The 25,824-nt window shown below is 50.3% G+C and overlaps 2 non-coding genes across 2 annotated transcripts; both read right to left on the bottom strand.

Annotated features, from left to right (window-relative positions):
* Positions 1-22,949: 22,949 nt before the first annotated feature.
* LOC140393443 (small nucleolar RNA ACA64) lies at positions 22,950-23,083 on the bottom strand. Its single transcript, XR_011935624.1, has one exon. It is a non-coding gene; the product is annotated as a small nucleolar RNA ACA64 (small nucleolar RNA).
* A 26-nt stretch (positions 23,084-23,109) lies between these two features.
* Positions 23,110-23,219, bottom strand: LOC140393390 (small nucleolar RNA ACA64). Its single transcript, XR_011935586.1, has one exon. It is a non-coding gene; the product is annotated as a small nucleolar RNA ACA64 (small nucleolar RNA).
* Between the last annotated feature and the right edge of the window lie 2,605 nt (positions 23,220-25,824).

The raw sequence follows: 25,824 nt of genomic DNA on the forward strand, positions 1-25,824 counted from the left end.
TCAAGGGCAATTAGGGATGGACAATAAATGCTGGCTGAGCCAGCGAAGCCCACATTCTATTAAATTTTTTTTTTAAAGCAAGCAATAAACAAACTCTGTCTCTCTCTTCACAAATGCTGCCAGACCTGCTGAATATTTCCAGCATTTTGGTTTGAATTTCCAGCATCAGCATTATAGTGTTGAAGTTATTGTAGCACCTTATTTCTGTTGTATAAATAACAATAGCAATAAAAAAGTATTAATGCCATTCCTGGCAGGATACTGAAGCATGTCGAATTTGGCCCTTTTCTCGAACTCCGCAGTTTCCAGCAGGATTCAGTGGCCAGCGATGGAGAGCAGGACAAACAATAGTCATTAAATAAATGTCATTTGTGCACTGTCCAGATGTCCAGACTAATGAAACACATCTGTGCTACTTGAGTCTTAGAGGAAATATTCTTGATTTTTTAAACGAAAACACTCAAGCTGGTTGTTTAACTGAACAAAATGTTTGCCGCTATTCAAATAAGTATGAAGTCTGTGTTGGCAGCTGAACCATATCCCTGATGTTACTTTGCACAACTTGCAGTGGGCAAAGCTACACTGCCAATTTTCTACCAGCTCCATTGCCAGAATCCAGGCCAAATATACCAGCCACTTGCCAGCAACATAAATTAGCAAAAGAGCATCTTGCATACATACACTTGTATGCACACATGTGTTCCGTCAAATGATGTTAAGTGCTGCCAGGTTTTTTTTTAGTCAACCCTGTCTGGTCGCCATACTTATTTGCTGCCGGCCCTTAATTAGGCATCCAAGGCACCTGTCTAACCAACGTGTCTGAATTGAGAGGGTTGTGCTGGCATTTTTTTCAACAAACATTTTATTAAGGCATTCATGGTTTTATAACAACAAAAGATACAAATACAAATTTAAACATAATTCAGTGCGTAACACCCGCCCAACCAACAACCATACCCCTCAACATAGCTTATACACACAATTCCCAAATCCCTCCATCTCCTCTCGCTGATCCTGCCTCAACTGAACTAAACTAAACTAACTTCCCCTACCCACCTTATTCCCTAATTCCCCCTTATTGTATCTGCTCACAGTTTAGTTTTCCCCGAAGAGGTCGATAAACGGCTGCCACCTCCGGACGAACCCTAACACTGATCCTCTCAGGGCGAACGTAATTTTCTCAAGCCTGAGAAACCCGGCTATGTCGCTAACCCATACCCACGATATCCGGGGCTCCGAGTCCGTCCATGCTAATAAGATACGTCTCCGGGCTACCAAGGAGGCAAAGGCCAAAACATCAGCCTCTCTCGGCCCCTGGACTCCCAGGTCTTCCGACACTCCAAAGTTCGCCACCTCTGGACTCGGCGCCACCCTCGTTTTTAGCACCGTGGACATGACATCGGCCTGAATCCATGCCAGAATCCCCTAAGCTTTGGACATGCCCAAAACATGTGGCCATGATTTGCAGGCCCTCCCGCACACCTCCCACACCTGTCCTTCACCCCAAAAAACCTGCTCATCTGGGCCACCATAATGTGCACCCGGTGAACCACCTTGAATTGTATCAGGCTGAGCCTGGCACATGATGAGGGTGTGTTGACTCTACTCAGAGAATCCTCCCACAGACCTGCCTCTAGCTCCTTACCCAGTTCATCTTCCCACTTGCGCTTCACCTCCCCTATCTGGGTTCCCTCACATCCACAAGCTCTTTATAAATTTCCGAGACCCCCCCCTCCCCACCCCCGTTTTAGAAATGACCTTAACCTGTATCCCCTGTGGCGGTAGAAGCGGGAAGGTCGAAACCTGCCTTCGCACAAAGTCCCTCACCTGCAGATAGCGAAACTCATTCCCACCCAGCAATTCGAACTCCTCCTCCAAATCCTCCAAACAAGGAAAGCTCCCATCAATAAACGGATCCCCCAGCCTCTCAATCCCTGCTCTCTGCCAACTCCACAATCCCCCAACCAAACTCCCCGGGACAAACCAATTTGATTGCCATAAATTGGAGCCCCCACGGTCGCTCCCTCCACTCCCATATGCTTCTGCCGCTGTCCCCAAACTCTCAGAGCCGCCACCAGCACCAGGTTTGTAGAGTACCGAGCCGGCGAGGATGGCAGAGGTGCCGTTACCAGCGCTCCTAAACTTGTGCCCCTGCATGATGCTGCCTCTACCCGCTCCTATAATGACCCCTCCCCCACTACCCACTTCCTGATCATAGCTATATTTGCCACCCAGTAGTAATTCATAAAGTTCAGCAGGGCCAAACCGCCCCCCCCCCCCCCCCTCCCCACTCCGCTCCAGCAGCACTTTCCTCACTCGCGGGGTTTTACCCACCCACACAAACACAGAGATGACCGCATTAACACACTTAAAAAAGGCCTTTGGTACAAAAATAGGGAGACACTGGAAAACAAACAAAAATCTCGGGAGAACTGCCATCTTTACAGTCTGTACCCTCCCCGCCAGTGATAACGGGAGCATATCCCACCTCCGAAAGTCCTCCTTTATTTGCTCAGCTAACCGGGCCAGATTTAATTTATGCAACTGCTCCCATCCCCGTGCCACCTGAATTCCCAAATATCAAAAACACCCCCCCACCACTTTAAACAGCAACTCCCCCAGCCTCCTCTCCTGCCCCCTCACCTGGATCACAAAAACCTCACTTTTTCCCATATTCAATTTGTACCCCGAGAACCGGCCAAATTCTCTTAAGATCCGCATAATGTCTCCCATCCCCCCTAGCGGGTCAGAAATATACAGGAGGAGGTCGTCTGCACCCCTCCCGAACTAGCCCCATCCAGTCCATTGACGCTCTCAGCACCATCGCCAATGGTTCTATAGCCTAGACAAACAACATTGGGGAGAGTGGACACCCTTGTCTTGTCCCCCCCAGTGTAGACCCAGTACCCCAGAAAACTTCTTATAAAATTCCACTGGGTAGCCGTCTGGTCCCGGAGCCTTGCCCGACTGCATGGCCTCCAATCCCTCTACTACTTCCACAGTCCCGATCGTGGCTCCCAGCCCCTCCACCAACCCTTCCGCCAACTTTGGAAACTCCAAAATCTACAAGAATTACCTCCACCCCAGCTGGGGGCTCCGACTCATACAGCTGACTGTAAAATTCCTTGAACACCCCGTTCACCCTCACTGGGTCCAAAATCGTGTTCCCCCCTCTATCCTTCACTCTTCCGATCTCCCTGACCGCCTCCCTTTTCTTGAGCTGGTGTGCTACTGGCCTTCTCCCCATACTCATATACCGCCCCTCTCGCCTACCTCAATTGTCCCACCACCTTCCCTGTGGATATCAGACCAACTCCATCTGCAGCTTCTGCCATTCCTTCAACAACCCCGCCCCCATGGCTTCCGAGTACCGTTTCTTCTATCCACCTGGAGGATCTCCCTAACCAGCCTATCCATCTCTGCCCGCTCCACCTTCTCCCTATGAGCCCGTACCGAAATCAGTATCCCCCCTAACTACTGCCTTCAGTGCCTCTCTTACCATTGCTGCCGAAATCTCCCTGTGTCATTTATCTCCAATTGATTCTGGATGTCCTCCCTCACCCGCCCACACACCTCTTCATCCGCTAACTGTCCTACATCCAATCTCCATTGCGGGCGCTGACTCTCCTCCTTGCTCACCCGTAAATCCACCACACCCGCCTCATAAACTCCGCGTCGTTCCAGTTTGGTGGCATAGATATTCACTAATACCACCGGCATCCCCTCCAGTTTCCCACTCAACATAACGTACCTGCCCCCCGAGTCCGCCACTATACTCCCTACCTCAAATGACACCCAGTAATTGATCAAGGTCACTACCCTACCTAGTTTTAGAGTCCAGCCCTGAATGGAATACCTGCCCGACCCACCCCTTCCTCAGCCTAGTCTGATCCACTACTCTCAGGTGTGCCTCCTGTAGCATTGCCACGTCCGCCTTCAAACTCTTCAAATGCGCGAACACGCAATCCCTCTTGACTGCCCCATTCAGCCCTCTCATGGTCCATGTGATCAGCCAGGTAGGGCCCCCCCCCCCCCCCGTGCCGATCAACCATAACCCTTCTCAGGCCAACCTCCAGCCCGCGTCCCGCCGCTTCCTCAGGCCCGCGGCTCGAGTGCCCATCGTCACCGACCTCCAATTTGGGGGAATTCCCCGCGGCAGGGTTCACTTACGCTTTTAAAAATTGAGAAACTGGGGCCGTGGCTGCTGAGGGAGAGAGAGCGGGTAGGGAAAGTGTCCAACATCGCCAGAGTTTGCTGACGTTTGTGCCGCTGGCCAGGGAGCTTCTTCCAGGGCCGGGAGGTGGCCAGGAGGTGGGCTGTGGGGTTAGGGTGGGTGGCCATGGAACACCATTGTCGCGGTCTGCAAGGTGCGCACACCGCTGACTGCCCACTCTGAACTGAGGGCCATGGGTCGTATGGGTGTCTCCCTAGGCCACCCCGTACATGTCCTCTGGCCCCAACTGACCCATCAGCGGGATGGGTGCGCTCCAGCGCAACCAGTGCCATCTTGTTGGTTGTAATGAGTGTGTGTGGGGAGTGAAGTGAGTATATGCAGCTGCAGCTTGTCAGCCTCCGGCGTGTCAATCACAGACCCGGCGAATCCGGCACCCTTTCCCATTGGAAGCGACAGTGTTCCACGTGGCGCCGGTGTTAGCCCCTCAACAGTCGCTGAATCGGTCCATGTGCGGCATCAGTTTTGTTGTCATAGAAGTCCATGAACCCTGCCGTGGCATTCGGAGACTGAGTCCCCACGCCAGCGTGAAAACAGTGGTGCTTTATGCCAGGACAACGCATGGTTCCGTGCTCCATGGCGGACTCAGCCTTCGGACCCGGACTGCAAAAGTAGTGCCCCCCTTCAGCCACTCGCACACCCCGATCCCCCGCCCACAGTGCCCCCAGCCCCGAATTAAGCCCCCCCTCCCCGCCTGCGTATCAGCCCTCCCCGTTAGTGGTGGGCTAGACTGAGTCCGCAGCCGCCACGCGAGGTTACCGAACGGCGTGAGCACATGTAACCCACTCCGTCGGGAAGTCGGCCGGTCGGGGACGGAGCACCGTGGGGCGGGCCTCAGGCAAAGGCCTGAAGCCGTGGATACGTGGAACGGCGTACTCCTAGAGTACACTGCTTTTCAGGGGGCGGAGAATCCGAAAACTGCCGCCGCCCCCGATATTGGCGTCAAAACAGATTCTCCGACCCGTCGAATGCGATTTCTCTATCGGGGGGGCGGAGAATCCAGCCCTTAGTTTCAGGAATGGAGAATTCCACCGGCTGTTCCTGAAGGTGCCTTTGAGCTTGGCTAGAATGACTTATTGATACAAATAGTAGAAGGGGAGGGAGACGAAAGATGTGAACCACAGATTGGGTCATATCTGGGTCACATGTGCAACTTAGTGGTCACGCAATCTGCACTTTAATCCTCCAGCGAGGAGGAGGTCACAGTGAATAGAAACTTAAGAGAATTCACTTCGGGCTGGAAGCAGAGGGATGGATTCAGCCATGATCCTCCTCACGGTTGAATAACTCATTAATGCTCAGTGGCCAAGCTGGAACTTGAAGAATAGCTTCTTGCGCAGGTATTGCAGCATCTGCCATATGTGGAACTGGCCACCAGGCAATGGTTTGATACTTCTCTAGCAGGTAAAGTTCCAGGAATTGCTTCAGTCATTTTCCAGGTTTGGGAAGTAATTTACAGCAAGGCTCCCAGATGAATTTTACCGGAGCAGAGAGAAGAATCCTCATGATGCAGTGGTGTGACAGAAGGACCATTTAAAAGGAGCAGCGGAGTCCTGAAAAATTCATGAAAGATCCAAAGGAAACAGAGTCGAACTGGAGGGGCTGGATTCTCTTCCTCCATTTCCTAGCTGTGTGTCTTTACAGTATTGCTTGGTCACCTTGGGAACAGGTGTAAATGAAACAGTCACAGCTTTGTAAAAAATTCATTTGGATTGAATATGTTTTATTGTCACGTGTTATAACTTGCCCGAATCCTATTGGCTGGGGACAATTAATTATTCCATGACTCTTGGGGAGTAGGAGCTTCCTCAATGAGGGGGTGTGGGGGAGGGGGCAATCACTAGTCATTTCAGCTGTATAAATAAAATAGAGCTGGCCAGTGTTGTACCGGCTAGAGAAGGAAGCAGTGGTGAACTGCTGATGCCGTGTAAATATTGTTGTAAATAAAGTTATTTTCTGTTAGGCTTTACAAACTCGTGCTGGATTCTTTGTGGCCCTTGTCATGATATGCAGACATGCAGATAATGATAGACAGACAGACACAGACAGGCAGCTAATGAACACAGAGAACAGGACATGACCAATGAGCAGGCAGGACAGGGGTGTATCTCACTATAAAAGGAACGAGGCACTCGCACTCCGCCTCTTTCCACTGATGAACATCTACAGAGTGAGTCAGGGTGTATGTACATTATCACACCTCCAGCACGTGGCTAAGAGCTAGTCTGGTTCAGACAGAGTAACCACACTTAGGTTCGCAGAGAGTCGAACTCATAGAGAACTGTGTTAACTGTGCTACTGGTTCAATAAATCAGATTGAACTAACTTCAAGGTCTGGAGTATATTTTGGTTAAAGCTGCATCCAGTTGCAGCCTGTGTTATCCCAGAGTACATAACACAACAGCCCTCACAAAATCACGTGTACCGAGGTAGTGAAAAGTATTGTTCTGTATACAGTCCAGACAGATTATTCCATACATGAAAAAAACATAGGGCATACGTAACTACGCAATGTAAATACATAGGCACAGGCATCGGGTGAGCATGTGGAGTGCAGTACTACTCAGTAGAGAAGATGTGTGAAGAGATCAGTTCAGTGCATTAGAGTCATTCAGGAGTCTGGTAACAGTGGGGAAGAAGTTGTTTTTGAGTCTGTTCGTGCCTGTTCTCAGACTTTTTTGTCTCCTGCCCGATGGAAGAAGTTGGAAGAGTGAATAACCCGGGTGGGAGGGGTCTTTGATTATGCTGCCCGCTTTCCCAAGGCAGCGGGAGTTGTAGACAGAGTCAATGGATGGGAGGCGGGTTCGTGTGATGGACATGGCTGTGTTCACGACTCTCTGTAGTTTGTTACGATCTTGGGCCGAGCAGTTGCCATACCTGCTGTGATGCAGCCCGATAGGATGCTTTCTGTGGTGCACCTGTAAAAGTTGGTAAGAGTCCATGTGAACATGCCGAATTTCCATAGTTTCATGAGGAAGTATAGGCATGGGAATTTGTGGAATGTTAACATTGCTGACAAAGCTCACATTTATTGCCCATCCCCAATTGTAGATGGTAGTGAGCATTCAAAAATGTTATCTTGACTTAGTTGGAATGCTGATGGGTACATTCTCATGTATTGAGTGACATGGAGATTCACAAGAAGACGGCAGGGCTTTTGATACACTGACACCAACATATGATATTTATTAAGTGAACGGACCTTTTATTCTTTCACTCACATAGGTGTTGCTAAGGGTGAAGAAGACAGGGACCTGGAAAATTTGATTATACAAAACCTGAAAGTAGACAGACCTGCAGCAGATGTTATTCAATACAAACATGTATACATTGGGAGAGAAAATTGAGTGATAGAGGTGCCTCAGTGAATGGTAACAAATTAGCTGGGTTGTAAGAAATCTCAGGCTGCTGGTCGACTCGGCCCTTAAGCATGTCCAGTCATGGCGTCACATCAGCCAACAAAGCAAATGGAATACTGAATAATACAGCAACAGCAGGACAGTGAGAGTCTGGAGTCTGTTATGTTCAAACCTCATAAGTCTCTGGTCAGAACACCTTGACTACTCCATCTGTTCCCAGCCACAGAGACAAAGGGAGAGCATTCAGGGCCTAGGGGCAGGGTTGCAGAGCTATTGTCCATGGGCTAGGACCTCACAGATGGTGAGTTGGCAGCCAATTTTGCATTTCTCCCCACTTCCATGTCTACTGTTTTCCTGTTTTGGTCCTTTGAGATTTTGGTTCAGGTGCAAAGGAGGGAATAGATGGATTTCTGGTTCAAAACAGCTTGGGTGGAATTCTCTATTCCTGAGACTCAAGTGTTGACCCTGGCACGGAATTTGTCAAAACTGGCAGCGCACCTGGACCGATTCAGCTTCTGTCAATGGGCAAGCACCGACACCACGTAGAACACAATCGATTCCAATGGATTCACTGTGTTCGAGATTGACACTCAGGAGGCTGACAAGCTGCAGCCGCATATACTCACTTCACTCCCCACACACACCATCCCAGTCAACCAGCTGGCAGCAAGGAGAGCAGTCCCAAGATTCACCGACGCCGAGCTGGAGACCCTCCTTGACGTGGTGGCGGTGAGGCGGTTGACTCTGTACCCCGGCTCAGGAAAGAGGTTGCCAGCCGCTGCTGCCCGCCATGCAGCTGACAGAGGTGGTGAGCACCACCAGCAACACCCTTGAAACGGCCAGCAGTGCTGGAAAAAACTACATGATCTCCTGAGGGTGGCCAGGGTGAGTAGGCAGCACAGTGTCTCTGGCACCAAACCCCTTCCCACATACCAGTAAACCCGACCCCCTCCCCATCCGGAGGGTGGCCGATTCCCCGCCCTGCACCACTTGCTGGCACCCATACAGGCCGTCACGGCAGGGTACCCTGGCCACTGAGGCCACTGGCTACCCATCCCCTGGGTTGCATGTGTTGGACTGTCTAACACTGTCATTTCCTGTTTCCCCTCCCCCAGCTCATAACTGCTGGGAGTGGGAGCAGACTGGAGGGGGACCGCCAGAGTTGAGGCACCTGACCATGGCAGAGCAGAGGGCCCTGGATGTGGTCGGCGGCCCAGCGGAAAGGGAGTTTGCCGGGGGGTGAGATCGGCCGCAGGCATGTCTTGTGTCTTGCAGGACCTGCTGGAGATGGGGCGGGTCCATCAGGCATCTCCCGCCCCAGCCAGTGCCTAGCCGGAGCCTCCCCCCCACCCTCCCCTTGAGCCAAGCAGTGACGAGAGAGCAGCTCAGACACCAGCCCTCCGCCCGAGACTCAGGACACCCCGGAGTCCGAGTTGGAGGGTGACACGGATGTCTCGCCACAGCTGCCTCCAACACCCTCCACCATCCCAGAGACACTCAGCTCGGTTGGGAAATTTAGTGAAGAGGCTCCTGGGACACTCTCTGGTGCTCACCACACAGCTGATCTGGTACAGTAGGTGAAGGTAGGAGCACCAGAGGGGGCGGGCGGTCAGGTCGACGCCAGGAACTAGCTGCCGTCCGGACGGGTTTCGGGCTTCTGGAACGGACAGTCCTATCGATCGTGGAGATGTAGTCATAGAGCCAGGGGCTACATGAGGGGTGAACATCTAGCACCAGCTGATGCAGGTGGAGGAGTCCAACCGTGTGCAGGAGCAGGAGATGGTGCCGACCATGCGTGCCAACCAGGCCAACGCTGCATGGGGGGCCTCCAAGGTGGAGGAATTGGGGGCGAGAATTCTGGCTATGGATCAGCATTTGCAAGGCCTGGGGCATTTCCAGAGCAGGTTTTCATCATCCTCCATCCTATTGACCAGACCCGCTGTTACTGCCAACCCAGAGCCCGCATCCCATAGTGTGGCAGGTATGTATCATGGAGGGGGTTGCAGGAGGAGGGGTGGCTGGTGAACCTGGAGGCGATCAGATCATCCCATGCACATTGGCCTTGGCCCTCCTGTGCCTGCATGGGTCCCATGTCCTGCCCACCCTCCCCCTCCCCCTCCCCCTCCCTGCATCCACCTCGTCAGATGAGGCCTGTCTCAGTGACTACAGAGGGGATGAGGGGAGGGGGTTGGGGGGGGGGGGGGGCTTCTCGAACATGTCAGGAATGTCAAATGTGCCAGGATAAAGGAGTCATGCACACTGCCCGGGTATTGGGCATTGATGTATATGATGCGCAGCTGATGGTCACATGTCAACAGCATATTCATCGAGTGGAGCCCCTTTCGGTTTGTGTAGAGCGGCCTGTCATCTGCAGGCACTTGTAGGGGGACATGCACGCATCGATCACCCCCTGGACCCGCGGCATGTTGGCGGTGAACCCCGCAGCTTGGGCATCCTGGTGGGCTTGGTCCTCATTGAAGTGAATGTATTGTACCGACTGGATATTTAGGGCCTCCATGCCGGTGCGGATGCACTGATATCTGTGAGATCCCGGAAAGGTCTCCACTCGGCGGCTGGAAGGACCCCGTGCCGTAAATGTTTAGGGCAACTATCACCTCAGCACAGTAGTACAGTGGCTAGCACTGTGGCTTCACAGCGCCAGGGTTCGATTCCCCACTGGGTCAGTGTCTGTGCAGAGTCTGCACGCTCTCCTCGTGTCTGCGTGGGTTTCCTCCGGGTGCTCCGGTTTCCTCCCACAGTCCAAAGACGTGCAGGTTAGGCGAATTGGCCACGCGAAATTGCCCTTAGCGTCCAAAAAGGTTAGAAGGGGTTATTGGGTTACTGGGATAGAGTGGAAGTGAGGGCTTAAGTGGTCAATGCAGACTCGATGGGCTGAATGGCCTCCTTCTGCACTGTATGTTTTATAATAGCCACCGAGAGCGGGTGTCCTCCTCCATACCCCTGTATTGTGAGGTGCGCAATGATCTGGCAGATATGTTGCACAGTACCCCTGCTCAGCCAGAGTCTTCGACGGCATGCCCTGTCCGGCAGGTCCTCGAATGACAGCCGCTGCCCGTACATTCGAGTCCTCATGCGGCGCCTTCTTGGCACCTCCTCCTCCTCGGCCTGTTGGGCGGCCGGCTCTCCAACCTGATTAATGCTTATGAGATATTTACATGTATAAATGATTTCAACTGAACAGGCTAGAGAGGATCAGGGGTAACAGATGGAAGGTCAGACCCATGCTGGATGCTTTGTGGTTCTTCATTGCCGATGAACATCTGGAACCGACCTCTTTATGGCCTTGGTTCAAACATGGACAAAGGAGCTGAACTCAAGGCAGCATTTGACCGAGTGTGGCACCAAGGAGCCCTAGCAAAATTGGAGTCAATGGGAATTGGGGGGAAAGTCACTGCTGGCTGGATTCATACCTGGCACAAAGGAAGATGGTTGTGATGGTTGGAGGTCATCTCAGCTCCAGGAAATCACTGCAGGAGTTATTCGGGTGCAACCACCTTCAGCTGATTCATCAATGACCTTCATTCCATCATACGGTCGGAAGTGGGGATGCTCACTGGTGATTCCACAATGTTCAGCATCGTTCCCCAGATACTGAATCAGTCCATGTCCAAATGCAGCATGATGTGGATAAAATCCAGGCTTGGGCTGACAAGTTGCAAGTAAAATTTGTGGTACATTAGTGCCAGGCAATGACCATCTCCAACAAGAGAAAACCTATCCATCACCCCTTGACATTCAATGGCATTACCATCGCTGAATCCCCCACTATCAACATTGTGGGGTTTACCATCAACCAGAAACTGAACTGGACTACAAGAGCAGGTCAGAGGCTGGCAACCCTGTGTTGAGTAACTCACCTCCTGGCTCCCCAAAGCCCGTCCACCATTTACTTGGCACAGGCCAGGAATGTGATGGAATACTCTCCATTTGCCTGGATAGTGCAGCTCCAACAACACTCAAGAACCTCAACCCCACGACATCCATGACAAAACACTGTTATTCAAGCATTCATTCCCACCACTGCGACCAGCTCGGAGGACGAGGGAGACAAGGGAACACCACCACCTGGAAAATCCCCTCCATCCTGGCTTGGAAATCTATCACCATTCCTTTACTGTCGCTGGGTCAAAATCCTCAAACTCCCTCCCTGACAGCACTTGGGTGTACTTATGTCACATGGACTGCAACGATACAGGAAGGACTCTAGATTACTAATCCAGTGAAATTACCACCATGCCACCATCTCACCCATGGTTTTGTTACTATGATTAAGATCTTTTAATGGCATGAAAGAGAAGTAGCTTAGTAACCTTTGCTGTTTCAAGGAAAGGTCAGGAAGCTTACTTAGTTAAACAGAAACTGTTCATTGTTAACACATAACTATGTACATATCAAAGGAGCAGCCATTCATGGATGCTGTGACTGTGATGGCTCCTTCCAGATAATACTCACAGTCTACCATCATGTGACTCTCTATCATTATATGGATGGTACTGTTTTCCTACTCTGCTGAACACTCTTTAGTAGGCACAACCTTGCTCAAAATAAAACCACAGGTGTACCCAAACAGGCGCCCGAATGTGGCAACTAGGGGCTTATCACAGTAACTTCATTGCAGTGTCTTTTTTTAATTCTAGAGTACCCAATTAATTTTTTCCAATTAAGGGGCAATTTAGCGTGGCCAATTCATCTACCTTACACATCTTTGGGTTGTGGGGGCGAAACCCACGCAAACACAGGGAGAATGTGCAAACTCCACACAGACAGTGACCCAGAGCCGGGATCGAACCTGGGACCTCGGCGCCGTGAGACTGCAGTGCTACCACTGCGCCACCGTGCTGCCCTACTGCATTGCAGTGTTAATGCAAGCCTACTTTACTTATGATAAAGCCCGGAATACTATATGCTTTATTAACTGCTTTCTCGCCCTGTCCTGCATCACCTCACACTTTTCCGCAGTGAACTTCATCTGCCACCTATCTGCCCACTTCACCACTCGGCTATGTTCCTTTGAAGTTCTACATCGTCCTCTTCACAGTTCCAAGATTACAGCAGGAAAATAGATTCATATGCAGGATAGTTGTTGCAGATTTCTACAGCAAAGTTGTTCAAGCCTTTAATTATCTTAGGTCAGTTACACACTATAATTTGACTGCCCAAAGCACACAAATGGAGAAGTACAGATAAATAGAAAACAAATGCTGGAAATTTTAGTTAAATGCCAGAAATAAGCAGCAAATTCTTCAGCGTGTAAAATAAAATAGACCAAACATTTGGTTGTAGCTGTTTCATCAAAACTGAAAGTATGAAGATGAGCAAGCTGCTTGCTTGATTTGAAGGCGATAAGAAGTGAAAACACACCTTCCAATCATTGAGCATTGATTGCTGGGTTGTGTATCTGGTGTGATGAATGTATCACGGCAACCATTCACCATTGTATTGCATTGTACTATGTTGTTGCCCTTGTGGGCTCCATCAATGGACGATTGTATCACATTACATCACACTGTATCATGTTGGTGTCCTTGGGGGAGGTATATAGAGCTGCTGCCCTGCAGGCGGCTCTCAGTGCAGAGCAGTCGCAGGCAGGCACAGTTCTAGCTGATTAAAACCACTGTTCACTTCAACTCTCCGTCTCGTGTGAATTGATTGTCGCATCATCTGGCAAACAAATCTGGTGGATTAATTGGAAGAGCATGAGGCAATGCAACATCGGAAACATAATGAAGGTGCAAATAGTCAAGATGGAGATAAGCAACCCAAAAAATGGGGGAATAGGGGGAAAAATGTCAGAAGATGCACAAGATGTGAAATGACAGCATAAAATGCGGAAAATGTCAGAGAAACACAGGTGAAGATTCATCTTCCAGATCTCTAACACAATCAATGTTCTGACGAAGGGTTTAAACCCATCCCATACCAAAGCAAGTCCTGGAAATGGAAAATAGGGGTATGGCTAGGATCTGAAGTCACTGAAATCATAGTTCAGCTCAGATGGCTGAAGAATAAGCAGAAGGAAGATAAAATGTCCCTGATGTTTGAGATTAGTCGGAGCAGTCTCCACAAGGCAGAGAGTGGGAATTGGGGGGAGTGAAAGAGGTACGCTGCAGGGAGATCAGGGCCAAATTTATGGATAGAAAGAAAGTGCTTAGCAAAGTGGTCAGCCAGTCCACAGTAGTCTCCTGAGTGTAGGGGAGACCTCACCATGAACTCCAGACTGGACGACGCACTCGTAAATTACATCTCACACACAACATTTGTTTGCAGCTTTGGACAGTGCCACTGGAAGATGTGAATGGACAGATGTTACATCTGTTGCCAACAGAAAGGCAGCAGGGCTCGCTGTAGTGGAAGAATAAATGAAGATATCCTGAAGGGAACTGCCCTCTCCAAAGTGGAGGAGGGGGAGGAGAGGGGAAAGCGATTGCTGGTGACCTCATGTTGTGGGCGACAGATGTAGTAATGAATGGCCTGGCGAATGTGGAAGATGAGCTAAGGAGGAGGGTGTCGAGGAATGGGAAATGGATTAGCCCTGTGAACGACATTCAAAAGGCAAATTCTGTTGAGGCAAGAACATTTTATAGAGTAGCAAATTAAGTCATGAGGCAAACGCCTAAAGGGCAAAGCAACCCACTTGATTGAGACCCCATGCACAACTTTAAACATTAATTCGCTCCACCACCAGTGCACAGTGGCAGCAGTATGTACCATCTACTAGATGCACTGCAGAAAATCACCTCCTTTGACAGCACTTTCTAAACATTGAACTTGTAAAAGTCCTTCCTGTTTATTTCCTTTGTTCCATTTCTTTTAATTGTTTCGGTCTGTGGATCCATGGGATGTGCCTTTACATGTTCCCTGGCTTTGTCTTTTGGAAAGGAGAAGTCCGACTTCAACACCGAGTGGATCTGAGGAACCAGCTTTGGAAGGGATTGGTCCGATTGGTTAAATGGTAAGCGGTGGGTTGGCCAGTGTTCTACCTGACAATGCTCAGTGATTGGTTCCTGTGATGCTTTCTGAGAGAACTGGGCAGAAATGTTTCGACCCGGGGGCAGCACGGTGGCACAGTGGGTAGCAATGCTGCCTCACAGCGCCGAGGTCCCAGGTTCGATCCCGGCTCTGGGTCACTGTCCGTGTGGAGTTTGAACATTCTCCCGTGTTTGCGTGGGTTTCGCCCCAACAACTCAAAGATGTGCAGAATAGGTGGATTGGCCACACTAAATTGCCCCTTAATTGGGACAAATGAATTGGGGACTCTAAATTTATTTTAAAAAAGAAATGTTTAGAGCTTGGAAGTGAAAGAACTGCCTTATTGTTCTGAAAGCAGTGAGTGTCGGCCGCATCCTTTGCAATAAACTTGAAATGGTGCTGAGTCTGCAGAGAAGGTAGACAACCTTGCCAGAGAAAACCATCGCAAATTTTGAAGAGAAAAGTACCAAACAAATGCCTGAACTTCAGAAACGTATTGACTGGAGGTCAGCCAGTGCATCAAAGATCTTTATCCTCAGGGCAGCACGGCAATGCAGTGGTTAGCACTGGGACTACGGCACTGAGGTTCGAATCCTGGCCCTGGGTCACTGTCCGTGTGGAGTTTGCACATTCTCCTCCGTCTGCATGGGTTTCACACCCACAAGCCAAAGATGTACAGGCTAGGTGGATTGGCCATGCTAAATTGCCCCTTAATTGGAAAAAAGATAATTGGGTACTCTAAATTTTTTTTTAAAGATGCTTATCCTTTTATTTTTATTAATATTTTCTTTCCCTTTCCACCACCCTTTTACCTCTGCATTGTTTCCCTTGTATGTGTGTGTGTGTGTCTAGAGAGTGGGCAAGTTAGAAAGGAGGGTTTGGGAAAGGGGTTGTAGATAGTTACATTTTCTTACTGTTTAATTATAATACCAGACATATCATAGTTGCAAACCTGGTGACTGCAGTTTATTTGGGCTTATCCAAGGGCCTTAGGTATTTTAAATAAAATCTAATTTCACTTGTGTTGCGATCCCATATCAAGTGAGGTTGGAATTGACTTCCGGTGGCGTGGGCGAGCAGGGCGGCCGCAATAACAAGAGCTCCCGCCGGTGGCCGCGATTCGCGGCGATTTCGGGGAAATCCCCGAGTCCTCACGCACTCCCCATCTATCGTCGGCCTTTGGGGGCCGCCAAGAGCAGCCAACGGGGCCGGTTTAAAAACCGGCGAAGAATCCCGCGCAGGTGTCGGGCGGCGGGGGCTGAGGCGCCGGGCCCGGCAGGTCAGAGCAGCGGAGGCAGAGCCACGAGGAGGCCGAGGCGGCAGGCCCGAGGCCAGGGCGCCATGTAGGGAGGGTGCTCCACGTCGGATGGCTCCCACCGAGGAAGAAGAAAGAAGGTTGAAGCCTGGTCCCAGGTGAATGTAGAGGAGAAAGAAAGAAGATTTAAGGAAGTTTGGTGAAAGTTTTTTTTCAAAAAAGAAGAATGTCAGATTGATGAAAGGCAGGAGGGTGAAGGGGGAGAGAGGAGAAAGGAAAGAAGATAAAAAACAATAAGCCGCTAAAGGATGCAAAAAGCAGCGTCGAAGAAAGGAGGAAATGTGGGGTCGCCGCCGAAGGAGAAGACGAGCAAAAGCAAAAGTGTTGACAGGATGGCAGAAGCCGAACTGCAAGGCGGGACCGCACTACTTACGGTGGAGAAGATGACCGAGGTGATGGTGGTGGAGCTGGAAAAACGTTTGGTAAGGCACATGGAGGTGCTGAGGAAAGAGATGGCGGTCGTGTTGAGGTCATTGGTGGAGGAGGCAATCGGCCCGATCAGGGTGGAGGTGGCAAAGGCATCGGCCGAGGTGAGAGAGCAGGGCGAGAAGATGAAGGAAGTGGAGGAGGCCGTGACACGACACAGCGACCAGGTCACCTCGATGGGGGACGAGTTGCGGAGGGTGGTGGAGGTTAACAGAGGACTCCGAGCAAAGCTGGAAGACTTGGAAAACCGCTCAAGGCGGCACAATTTGAGAATTGTGGGCTTGCCCGAAGGGACAGAGGGCCCAAGGCCAACGCAATACTTCGCTAAGAAGTTGGCGGAGCTGATGGGGGAGGGTGAGAGCCCCACCCTGTACGAGCTAGACCGAGCTCATCGGGCATTAAGGCCGAAGCCCAAAGTGAACGAGCCTCCAAGGGCAGTAATTATCTGCTTCCATACGTTTTGCATGAAGGAGAAAGTATTAAGCTGGGCGAAGCAGAAGCGTGAGGTGCTGTGGGATGGTACTGCGGTTCGGATCTACCAGGACTGGACGGTGGAGTTGGCAAAAAGACGAGCGGCGTTTAGGCGAGTGAAGGCGGCTTTGTACAAGAAGGGGGTGCGATTTAGTGTGGTGTACCCGGCGAAGTTGAGAGTAACATATAATGCCAAAGACTTTTATTTTGTGACAGCGGAGGCAGCTGAGGCGTTCGTGAGGGCAGAAGGCTTGGGACAGACGTGAAGAGCGGAACTGAAAGAGAGACTGTGGACTGTGTTTGAGCGGCTGGAAAATGTACAAATGTTACAACTTCCTTTTTACTGATTTGTATTGAAATTTACTTCTCGTTGCATTGTTACAGAGTTCAAGTTTATGGCGTTCTGTGTTGCGACGGTTAAATGTTATGTTAGTGAATTGTAGGGGTTGGATTGTTGGGTTTGTTTTGGTGTTTCTTTCTCTGGGACTGGGTGAAAGGGGGCGAGAGGTCTTGGCGGGGGGAGCCACCCGCGCTAGCTAACTAAAGTCAGTTAGTGAACGGGGGTGAGGTGAGAGGAGGACTGCGGACATTGGAGCCTGGATAGCAGGCTTCAATGGGCCTACGAGGCGAGCAAGAGGGGGTGGAGGGATGGATGTTGGGGGATGTTTTTGTAGGGGGGGTTCTTGGGAGGGGGGAAGGGGTTCGATGTTAACAATGGACAGGGGCAGGTCAGGCTTATGGGGCAGGGCTCGGTGGTATGGTGATGGTGGATAAGAAAGGTGGGGGGGGGGGGGGGGGGGGGTGGTGAGAGACTCCCAGTAAGGATAATCACGTGGAATATGAGAGGGCTAGGAGATCCGGTCAAGAGGTCAAGGGTGCTTGCACATCTTAAAAGTTTGAAAGCCGATGTAGCAATGCTGCAGGAGACTCACTTGAGGGTGAAGGACCAGGTGAGACTTAAAAAGGGCTGGGTTAGCCAAGTGTTTCACTCCGGATTTGATGGAAGGGCTCGAGGGGTAGCGGTGCTGGTCAGCAAAAGCGTACGCTTCCAGATGGAGAAGGTGGTGGCAGATCAGGGGGGTAGATATGTGATTGTGACAGGGGCACTGGAGGGGAGATTAGTGGCGCTGTTAAGTGTATACGGTCCCAATTGGGATGATGTGGGATTCGCGAGGAAGGTGTTTGGGGCTATTCCCGACTTGGACACGCATGAGCCGATTGTGGGGGGACGGGACTGAAACTTGGTGCAGGAGCCAAGTTGGACAGATCACGGCCACACTCGCTGGTCCCATCAGGGGGGGCGAAAGCGCTGGCTGGGCTAATGGTGGAAATGGGAGGGGTGGACCCTTGGAGGTTCCTGCACCCAAGGGAACGGGAGTATTCGTTTTTTTCAGCGGTCCATAAGGTATACACGCGGATCGACTTTTTTGTGGTGGGGAAGGCTTTGCTGGCTGGAGTCAAGGGGTCGGAATACTCTGCAATTGCAGTGTCAGATCACGCTCCACATTGGGTGGATATGGTGCTAGAGAAGGGGGCAGCGCAGAGACCGGGGTGGAAACTGGATGTGGGGCTTTTGGGGAACCAAGTATTCTGTGAGAAAATTGAAAAGGTAATTAAGGAATATGCAGGTTTCAATTGTACGGGTGAGGTGTCGAAGGCAGTCGTCTGGGAGGCTCTAAAGGCGGTGGTGAGAGGTGAGGTAATTTAGTTTAAGGCCAGGGTGGATAAAGAGGAGAGGTTGGAGCGGCAGAGGGTAATAGATGAGATGTTGTAGGTAGATAGGAGGTATGCAGAGGATGGGGACCCGGCGAAGCTGGAAAAGAGGAAGGAACTACAGGCGAGCTTCGACCGACTGTCCACCAGGAAGGCGGTGCGCCAACTGAGACGAGCAAGGGGTGCAGTTTATGAACATGGAGAACATGTTAGCAGTCAGCTCCGGAGGGAGGCAGCGGCAAAGGAAATTCTTCAGGTGAAGGATAGGGCAAGGAAGTTGGTGGTGGCCCCAGTGCTGATTAACAAGGTTTTTGAGGAGTTTTATGAGAGGTTGTTCAAGTCAGAGACACTCGGGGGAGACCGTGAGATGCAGGAATTTCTAGATGGGTTGGAGTACCCGAGGCTAGGGGAGGGGGACAGGGCTACATTAGAAGGAGCAATAGTGGAGCAGGAGATAAAGGATGCGATTGGGAGGATGCAGTCGGGGAAGGTGGCAGGGCCGGATGGGTTTCCGGTGGAATATTATAAAAAATTTAAGGATAGGTTGGCACACCTGATGGTGGGGATGTTTGAGGAGGCGATGGGGAAGGGGGTGTTGCCGCAAACCTTGGGGCAGGTATCGATTTCCCTGTTACTAAAAAAAGATAAGGATCCGTATCGGCCCATATCACTTCTGAATGTGGACGTAAAAGTGTTGGCGAAGGTACTGGCGGGTAGGCTGGAGGAGTGCCTTCCGAAGGTGATAGGGGAGGATCAGACGGGGTTCGTGAAAGGGAGGCAGCTGTTTTCGAACATTAGGAGGGTTTTGAACGTTGTTATGGCACCGGCGGAAAGAAAGGAAACAGAGGTAGTTGTGGGGTGGACGCCGAGAAGGCGTTTGATCGGGTAGAATGGGGGTACCTGATGGCAGTGCTGGAGCGGTTTGGGATTGGACCAAGGTTTGTGAACTGGGTAAAGCTATTATATAAGGAACCGAAGGCGAGTGTCCGCACAAATAATATCAGTTCGAGATACTTTTCTCTCCACCGTGGGACGAGACAGGGATGTCCTATGTCCCCCCTGCTGTTTGCACTTGCGATTGAGCTGCTGGCCATCGCATTGAGAAGTTCGGAAGCATGGAAAGGAATAGTGCAGGGGGGCATAGAGCATAGGGTGTCCTTATATGCCGACGACTTGCTGCTGTATGTGTCGGAGCCGAGTGCGTCGATAGGAGGAATATTGGAGCTACTGCGGGTATTTGGGTCTTTCTCGGGGTACAAGTTGAACCTGGACAAGAGTGAGTATTTTGTGGTGTCTCGGCCGGTGGTGGGGACAGGGGTGGGGGGGCTGCCATTCCGTAGAGCAGGGACTAATTTTAGGTATCTGGGGGTGCAGGTAGATTAAGGGTGACTACGGGTAATCCCTGATTCCTTTTTGTCATTTGTTTATGTAAACATGCGGGCTGATGTTTGGGGGTTGGTGGGCGGATGGGATCGTTGTTACTATGGGGATTGACATATCTGTTGCTGATTATTGTTTATTGTTGATGGGTGTAAATGCGGGAGAAAATGTGAAAAAGGAGGAGAATAAAAAAATATATTTTTTTAAAGTGAGGCTGGAATTGTCTGCGCACTAGCCCAGGGTGTCGTGACATCATTTGGGAGCGCAGTCCTGGGATCTTTGGAACACGAGGCAGTGGCGGGGACAGTATTTGTTGAAGAGGCACCTGGTTTGAAATAACGAAGCAGGATGGCTCTAGAAGCTACCAAGGCCTTTCTTCAGGTGGAGGATGTGTGTTTGGTTTATTTACAAGGGGTTCAAAAAGATATGTCAATTGAATTGGCAAGTGAATTAAAATTAGAGGTGATGGTTAAAGCTAAGAAGATAGCAATATATGGGGCTGGGTTCTCCGTTTTTGGGACTAAGACCCCACGCCGGCGTGAAAACTGGTCTTTTACGCCAGGAAAACTGGCGTTAATAGGCCACAGATTCCCCGTTTTGCTGGTGCGAGCAGGCAGCTGTCGTGGAGTTTGCAGATCTAGCTGCCGATACGCCCCCCCCCCCCCCCGCACGTCCGGGTCAGAAGTCGCGCATGCGCACGGCGGCGGCCTCCAGCGGCCGCGCCATGGCGGACTCAGCCCGCGGACTTGGACCGCCGAAAGAGTGCCCCGCATCGGCCGCTGGCCCGCCCCGAACCGCCTGCATAGCCCCTAGTCCCCAATGAAGCCCCCCCCCCCCCCCCCCCCCCGCCTTCCAATCGGCCCTCCCTGACTGCGGTCCCGGTCTGAGTCTGCAGCCGCCACGCGAGGAACACGGGCGGTGGGACCATGAGTGGTCCACGGCGACGGGAATTCAGCCGGTCCGGGACGGAGAATAGCGGGGCGGACCTCAGGCAATGGCCTGAGGCAGTGATACTCGGTGCGGAGTACGCCGGTTTTCAGGGGGCAGAGAATTGTGAAACCGCCGCCGATCCCGATTTCATGCGCAAAAGCGGATTCTCCCCCTGTTGCCGAACGCGATTTCGCCATCGGGGTGCGGAGAATCCTGCCCATGATGTAATCGCTGAGTGCTTGGTCTGATAGAAACAAAGGAGAGCCCACAAGCATGTAGCCCACATAGTGTAGCATCAGAAGTGCTTTCTGATGGGGAAACCAATCTGGAGAGAATTTGGATGCATGAGAGAGAATTTTTAAAAATGGAGATGCAGAAAAAAGATGAAGAAACGGCTTTTTAAAAGGAAATTGATATGAGGAAACTTGAAAAATTGAAAATATTTGGAAATGGAAATGGAAAGATTAGCAAGAGACAATTTATAAGGTTTGCGTCAAAGTCAGAAGTTGAGAAAAGTCAAAAGGAAGGAGTAACACTCCCTCCCCAATAGCACAGTGGGTGCACCTACACCACATGGACTGCATCGGTTAAAGAAGCCAGCTCACTACCACCTTCTCAAAGGCAATTATTGACGGAGAACAAATGCTGCCGAAGCCCACATCCCGAAAAAAATGTATTTTATAAAAAGTTTATTGGGCTCAACCAAGGACCTTAGGTATTTTAAATCAAATCTAATTTCACCTGTTTTGCGACTGTGGGTCAAGTGGGGCTGGAATTGACCGCGCACTAGCCCAGGGTGTCGCGATAACCTCTACCACTTAGAAGGACAAGGGCAGTAGATACATCGGAACACCACCACCTGCAAGTTCCACTCAAAACCGTACACCATCCTAACTTGGAACTATGTCACTGTTACTGGGTCAATATCCTGGAACATCCTCTCTAAGGCACCATGGGTGTACCTAAACAACATGGAATGCAATCAATGGTTCAAGATTGCAGGTCACCACCACTTTCTCAAGGGCAATTCAGGATGGGCAATAAAGGCTGACCTAACCAGCAGCACTCATGAATACATTTTTTTTTAAAGTTGTGTTTGGAAATACAAAGAGAAACGATAGGACCTTTGCAAGAAATACAATGACTAGAAGCACAATCCAGAAAACTGCAGAAGACCGGGTTCATGTTAGACAGCTGTGGAAAACTTGTTACCAGAAATAGGGACAGACAGAAAGACATACAAATTGGGAAAAGACCAGCTAGTCAATCAAGTATTCCTATACCACGATGGATGAAGCATCCTGACTGTACAATTCCTCACCACGCCCACCCGCACTCCCCAACCGCTCTGGGGAGAGACAAACAAAAGAGATAAATCTCATATCCAAGAAGGGACAAATTCCTTTGAAAATTCTTCTTAAAAGTTGCCAAAAGGGAAGACAGACCGTAAAATTTGGGGAATGAGGTTGATGGGGGTGGGACGTCCTTGGTGAAAACAAGGCATTTGGGGGTGACTGAAACAAATTGCCAAATGCTGTGGGAACATCAGAAGGGTCGTGAATATAGGCGGGTAGAGAGTGAGTAATCGGGCAGAATGAGGCCTAGAGGAAGATAGGAGGAGAAATCTGATGGTTGGCATTCAACATCAGCCAGGTCGAGGTTTTTTCCTCAGAGAACAACAGAGTTTCCCTTTTCAGCAAATTTGATAATGATGTCCGGTTCCAAACTGAAGCAATTGAGTTTTTATGACAATGCAACAGCTTTGAGTCCAAGGAAAGCTGGGTTTAGTGAGAGGAACGGAAGTGGGGAAATGTGGCTGACAGGACTCCCAATTGCGTCAATCCCATTTTCCGCACTTCTCCACCCCATAGAACTTTGATAGGGTTCCCCTATTCTCACTGTCCACTCCCCCAGCCTCCAGAAGATCATCCTCCATCGTTTCCACCAACTCCAGCATGATGCCACCACCAAACATACCATTCCTTCTCCTCCCCTTTCAGCAATCTTTTTTTTTAAAAAACAACCATGATAATTAAATCACGATACAGAAACTAATGCTGATTCCATGCAACACCAAGTAATGATGCTTTCTTAAAAGAGGATATTGCAAAACAAAATATAAAATTCCAACAAAGTTTATTGGCATACAGATTTTATTGGCCACATGTAATACAAAAGTGGGCAATAAGCTTTTAGTGTATCTTTTAATGTGGGCACCCTTATCTTACCCACAGTAACTAATAATGCTGTTGGTAATTTTCAGAGGGTGCCAACAAAAATAAAATTCCAACAAAGTTTATTGGCACACGGGTTTTATCGGCCACATGCAATACAGAAGTGGGCAATAAGCTTTTAGTGTACCTTTTAATGTGGGCACCCTTCCCTTTCAGCATTCTGAATGGGCAGTTCCCTCCTCAATCACCCCCAACACCTCATTCCCGTCTTATGGCACCTTCCCATGCAATCACAGGAGATACAACACCTACCCTTCTATATCATCCCCCCCTTCTGTCCAAGACCTTGAGCACTCCTTCCAGCTGAAGCAGTGGTTTACATGTCCTTCTCTCAATTTAGTATACTGTATTTGCTACTCACAATGCAGTCTGCTGTGCAACAGGGAGACCAATTGCAGATTGAGTGACAACTTTGTGCCGCACCATCGTTCAGTCAGAAAACTTCTGGTTGCCGATAATTATAATTCTACACCTTGCTATCGCATGGCCCTCTCTGCCCTCTGCCTACAGCAATGTTCGAATGAAATTCAATGTGGATTCTCTGGTCTGCTAGCTAGCGGCGGTAGTCACAACAGACTGTTGAATCGGGTATCAGGCAAAAGACGGGTTTCACGCTGGGCGTCCAAACTGTTGTGAGTCTCCCAGCCCACCCTGCCCGCCGGACCCAAGAGGTTTCCTGCCTAGACCCGCTGGGAAAATGCGAAGACCTCATTTGCATTCGATTGAATGCAGTTATTGGGTTGGAAGCCTAATTCTTTTTTAAAAATAAATTTAGGGCACCCAATTCATTTTTTCCATTTAAGGGGCAATTTAGTGTGGCCTGCACATTTGTGTGTTGTGGGAGTGAAACCCAAGCAAACACGGGGAGAATGTGCAAACTCCACACGGACAGTGACCCAAAGCCTGGATCAAACCTGGGGCCTCGGCGTCGTGAGGCTGCAGTGCTAACCACTGCGCCACTGGGCTGTCCAGGGAAGCCAATTCAGTGGCCTCCTGTGATGCTCACGCCCCCCCGCCTGTCACCCAGGCGTAATTTGTTGCAAGTCCTTAAAAACAGGGTCCTAGCACCTCTTAGGGGGAGGAAGGAGGGAAGTGCCCTTCCAAATTTATTCTGAGTTGCAGATCCGGGGTTTGCCTGCTGGCCTGCGGGTAGTGGCTTGTGTCGGTGGGGCAGGGGTTGAACGCAGGGGGTCCTCCTCCAGGATGGGGGTGTCGTGGCTGAACCACTTCATGGTGCGATCCCACAAGTCCTGAAAGACGTGCTTATTAGGTGAATTGGACATTGTGAATTCTTCCTCAGTGTACCCGAACAGGCACCAGAATGTGGTAACTAGGGGATTTTCACAGTAACTTCATTGTTGTGTGAATGTAAGCCTACTTGTGACAAAAAAGATTATTATTATTAAAGACTAGAAACTCACTCCTTAGATGTTACTTTCAGGCACCTGACTGGTTATAGCAGTGATTGTTGTCAGTTTCATGCAAGAGTTGTGACGTTTCCTGTTCATGTAGATTTCCATGCACCCCGCTCATCCGGAAACCCTTATAGTGCTCCATTCAAAATGTGGGTGAGGCCATGGTTAATTTCAGGATCCCCAGATGTTGGGACACCTCATTGAACTCCTTTGATTCACAGCTCCACAGCAGATGAATGAGCCTAGTTGACATAAGTAACAGATGCACCAGTAGCTGATGAAACCTTTTTTGGCACACAGCCCCTGTCAGATCAGAAAACTGCATTGTTGACACAATCTGATAATGCACTCTTAAGGCTCAGGTGATTTCTCTCAGACTCATAGGTCAGTCTTGCCCCATCTGTATCACATAGGCCTCTCATGAATCTCAGGCCTATGACACTTCTAAGCTTGTGCAGTTCTGATAAAAGGTCATTGGCCTAAAACGGTAGCCCTGTTTCTCTCTGCACCTGTGAGTAGATCCAGTATTTTCTGCAATTATTCAAGAAACTGGGTCTACTATAGTGTCGTTACTGGTGTAGCGTTCTGAACTAATAACCCGCTGAACATGAATTTACATTCCACCTCAAATGTTCAAGAAATTGAATTTAGTTTTGAAGAAATCTGGAAATAAACATAATGTGGCCTAATGTTCGCCACCTTTGTACCTCCTCCTCGGCCTGGTGGCACATGAGCCTCATTGGCCTGGCCCCTGCTGTTCTGGGGCAGGCTCCTGTCATGCAGAGTGTTCCCTGGGCTGGCCCATGTGCTCTCGCCACCGCGCATCTGCTCCAGGAGCAGAGGCCAGGTAGATATCTAGCATGGCAGACTGAGTTCCAAATTCCAATTCTGTGCGGGGGGAAGGGGTCAGAGACAGAGACTGTCAGCGAGGTGATGCTTCCCTTGACCATCCAAATTACATGGTCACCCTGAGTTTAACTTCTCAGCTACCCTCACCATTCCCCACCACCCTCCCCCAGCCCCTTCTAGATAATGTACTTGTCACTGCTGCCCTGTCCCTATCAGTGACTTATACCTGGCCCTTCATGTGGGAAGCCTCTCTCCTCACCCATCCCAGCCAAATGGGGTACCGGTGGTGTTAGCGATGGACTCTGTGGCCCTCTCCTGATTCTCCCAGTGGGGTCTACTGCGCGTGCTCTCATTGAGTGAGCCTTGTGTCATCCTGTCAATAGGTGGCGGTTGGTTGTTTGATGGAGACATTCCTACTCTGCAGACATGCAGCTCTATACTATGCGCCTGGAGTGCAAGCACATCCTATGGATGGGGGTAACTGAGGGGTGTGTACCTTTGCTGGGAACAT

This window comes from Scyliorhinus torazame, chromosome 16, assembly GCF_047496885.1.
Source record: "Scyliorhinus torazame isolate Kashiwa2021f chromosome 16, sScyTor2.1, whole genome shotgun sequence".
In the NCBI taxonomy this organism is placed as follows: Eukaryota; Metazoa; Chordata; class Chondrichthyes; order Carcharhiniformes; family Scyliorhinidae; genus Scyliorhinus; species Scyliorhinus torazame.